This window comes from Lutra lutra, chromosome 2, assembly GCF_902655055.1.
Source record: "Lutra lutra chromosome 2, mLutLut1.2, whole genome shotgun sequence".
In the NCBI taxonomy this organism is placed as follows: domain Eukaryota; kingdom Metazoa; phylum Chordata; class Mammalia; order Carnivora; family Mustelidae; genus Lutra; species Lutra lutra.
In genome coordinates this window covers 154,149,120-154,152,931 of record NC_062279.1, presented here as the reverse complement: position 1 = coordinate 154,152,931, position 3,812 = coordinate 154,149,120, and the positions used below count along the sequence as shown (strand labels likewise).

At 39.5% G+C, this 3,812-nt stretch overlaps 1 pseudogene; it reads left to right on the top strand.

The window, feature by feature from the left end:
• Nucleotides 1-3,450: 3,450 nt before the first annotated feature.
• On the top strand, nt 3,451-3,549 carry LOC125094525 (uncharacterized; annotated as a pseudogene).
• The last annotated feature ends 263 nt before the right edge of the window (nt 3,550-3,812 follow it).

Sequence of the window (3,812 nt, the reverse complement as noted above, 5' to 3'; positions counted from 1 at the left end):
ATCATAGATTTTACCCTTTTCTCTAGTGTCTGCTTAAGCTCTTACACATTGCTAATCCAGGTGTCATAGGATGCCATCAAACCACTTACCTCCATCCTTCCTACTCACTTCTATCATGGAGTGGTTTACTGGCTAAGCCTCCATCATTCACTGTTCTGCTAAATCTATTGCTAGGTGGTCTTTTTTTTTTTTTTTAATACATTATGTTACTGACAGATTCAGCATCAAATATATGTTTACCAAACACTATTCTTTGGTTAAAAATCTACCCATTCTTCCTCACATGTGTATGTGGGTGGGTGGGTAAAACAGAGGGAAACTAACCTGACTTTATCTGTAACTTAATTACCATGAAGTCCCATGTGTGGTCTACATAGCTGCATAAATTAATAATGCTGTAATTGTGGAGTTCACACGCCAGGAATCCTTACTGCCCTTCTCTGGAGAACCAGGCTAGCAAACGGGTTTTGCATTAACATGTATTCTCTGAGTGGTCTTTTTTTTTCCTCCCTGAACATTTCTACCCCCGCCCTGCCCCTTTCTTTTATGTCCCATTTACTCTCCTTGGAAGCAGTCTGTGGCATGCTTATAGCCACTGCTTTTCTTCTGGGTGGCTATTGAAATATTCCCCTAATATTTATCCATTATAATGTGAGCCGTCAATAGCACAATGCCTTGTTGGCCTGCCTTTCCGGGACAAAGTACAGAGCCATTCCATTACTCTAGCATCCATCAGGACAATAAGCCACAAATCTTTTTCAGTGCAGCTCCAGACATGGCTGCCTTTGGGCTGGAAAGCAGGGAGAGGCAGGAATGTTTCCCCAGCATTGGAGAGAAATCAAATGCGTGTATTCTGGTGCCTTCTGCATGTGCTCTTTGGGATAAGTCACTGCGTACTTTTAACGAGAGGTTGTGATTGGAAAGAAGGAAACTTTTCTTCGGTGAAATGATTCAGTCAGAGAGATCGCGCAAGTCCATTGGGGACAAAACCCCATATGTGCTTAATTTTCTTTGGAGGATTTGCTAATGATTGGTGGGAGCCCCACTTCCTATTTATTACTTACTTTTCTTAATAATGAAAAAGAGACCATATGTTGGGTGTGCAGCTTGCTGATAAACTCACTTGGAGCAGTGACTGGCAAGTGTGTGTATTTTGTACGCTGTGCTATTAAGGGGGGAAATCCTAAACTCTATTAAGAAATTTGCAGCCTTTGAAGCTGGTACTACTTGGCCTTCAAGGTTTATGTTAATATCAGCTAACGTGAGGCGTTAAGTGTTTTTTATTATTTTTTAGAAGAATTTTAAACATTTCTTACCTCACTAGGAACATCAAAATAAATTCCAGATGGATTAAAGAGTTAAATATTTAAAAACCTTAACTGTTAGAAAATCTGGAAGAAAATAGACGTGAATATTTATCAAACCTCCTGAGGGGGAAAGTTTCCTAAGCTTAGAATTGATGGAAAAAAAATCACCAAGGATGTGATTGATAGTTCTGAATACATAAAAATTTAAAACTTTTATACATCAAAAAAATCACCAAGATTAAAGAGCAATCAACAAAACTAGAGACAATGTTGTAGGAGGTTTGACAAAGGATAACTTCTTTTAATAAATATAAAACTCCTATAGATTTAATAACACAAATACCAAGTCCCCACTAAATACACGGAAAAAAGGATATAAATAGGCAAAATGCAAATATGAAGTATATTGGTAAATGACTGCAAACATTATTTTTAAACTTTTCATGACTAACCAAATAAATGCAAATGAAAGCAATAGCGAAGGCTTATTTTCCCCTTACAAAAATTCCCCATTAAATTATCTGGTATTTAAAATGAAATAAAAATATCTAATGTTGAAAAGGGTATAGTAAAATAAGCACTTTCATTCACTGATGAAAGGAAAGTGAACAGATAACATTCATGTTTTAAATCCCTTAAAATAAAAATTTGTATTGTAAATTACCAGGAGGGCTGACTTTGTATGATGAGACTTTAGACTGGTTTTAAAGAATATCTTTTTCTTTCTCTTTTTTTTCTGGTTTTTCTATATTTTCTGTAGTAGTAATATATTGCTTTTAATCTCAAGGAAATCATAATTCTCCTCAACTTTAGTTGTGTGATAACATGGAGCCATCAACCAGTTTTTTTTTCTTCCTAATGCCAATTCTAATGCAGTTATACCATTTTCTCTTGCTGCTGCTGCTTCTTCTTCTTCTTCTTCTTCTTCTTCTTCTTCTTCTTCTTCTTCTTCTTCTTCTTCTTCTTCTTTTAAGAAGGCTCCATTCCCATCATGGGACTTGAACTCACAACCCTGAGCTAAGTGTTGGGTACTCTACTGAGTATTAATGAACTGGCCAGGTGCCCCCATTTTCTCTTTCTTAGAATCAAAGCTCTAGACCCTTCTATGCATAGAAATACAATCCTCCTTTTCTGCCATCAGTATGGCAGTATTTTCTGACATTTAAGATTTAACTCTTTTTTTTTTTTTTTGGTCTATGGTTTTGGCCAATACTCTCTCCTTCAAATTTGAGTGTTTTCCCTGAAGATCTACTTTTAACCTCAGCTTCTTTTCAATTAACCTTTGTGTCTTTACTGCTAATGTTTATTCTCTCTGAGCCTTCATTTCTTCATCTATTAATTGGGCACAATAACAGTATCTAATATAGGTTTATTGTGAGCATTTACTCAAATGAGAAAATAAGAGAAGTCCTTTGCAAGCCTTGGTGCTCCAGGCCAGTATCGTTGTCTGGTGATTACCGCTTACCCCATCTATATTTGAATCTCAGAACTGTGGCCGCAAATGTAAGTGAATATTTTCTATCCTGACTCCTGAAGAATGGTCTCATTTGCATGCCCAGCTCCCTGAGCAGGAGGACAACTAGGCCTTTGTTCTTACTTGGGAGGGCATGGAGAGGGGAATGTGTCCCCTCTGCAACTCTGGGGAGAGTGTTGTAGTGTGTCCTGGATCTGCTGCAGCTGGTGTGGGTGGAGAGGTAGATTGGGTAGGACAAGAGCACATGCAGGGAGAATGAGGAGTCCTGTGCTCTGTGACGGAAGTTAGAGAGCTCTGCCTTTGCCTCTCAGTCTCCTTATTTGTCCTGCAACAGAATGACTTCAATGCATCTTTCCATGGCATGATAGAATGACTACCTCAAATCACCAGGCATTTCCTAGTGCCAGGAGCTCTGCCAGGTGCTCAGTCAGAGATCAGTAAGACAGTTGTACCCTTTAACAGTCTACAGACCAGAGGAGGAACATTGGACCTGTAAACTGATGGTCATGATCAAAGTGATCCTTGCTATAACTTGCATATGGTTAAGTATACACAAGAGCTATTTGCTAAGTCTGTCTGGACCACAGGAGAGGACAGGGACTACGGTAGATTGGGGATGGCTTTACAGAAGAAGGAATCTTTGGAATGGGCTTTGCAAGGTGCAGGGTAGTGCTCGCTTCGGCAGCACATATGCTAAAATTGGAATGATACAGAGAAGATTAGCATGGCCCCTGTGCAAGGATGACATGCAAGGTGCAGGGTATTTTTCTAGATGCAGAGGTGAGTTAGAGGTCCTCTGTACCATGGGGAAGGTTCATGTAAAGCCATAGTGAGGTGCAAAACTGTAGCACAGGGTGATGAGGGGGACTCAAAATGTCTGGAATACAGCATGGTGGAGATAGATGGGTGTGAGGTTGTAGACGGTGAGGGTGGCAAGGGCTTAGCCACTGGGGACTATGTTTATCTTGATAAGAAAACACAAGTCCACATCAGTGATCCAGAAATCTCGGGGCCAGATGTGCTTTTAGAGT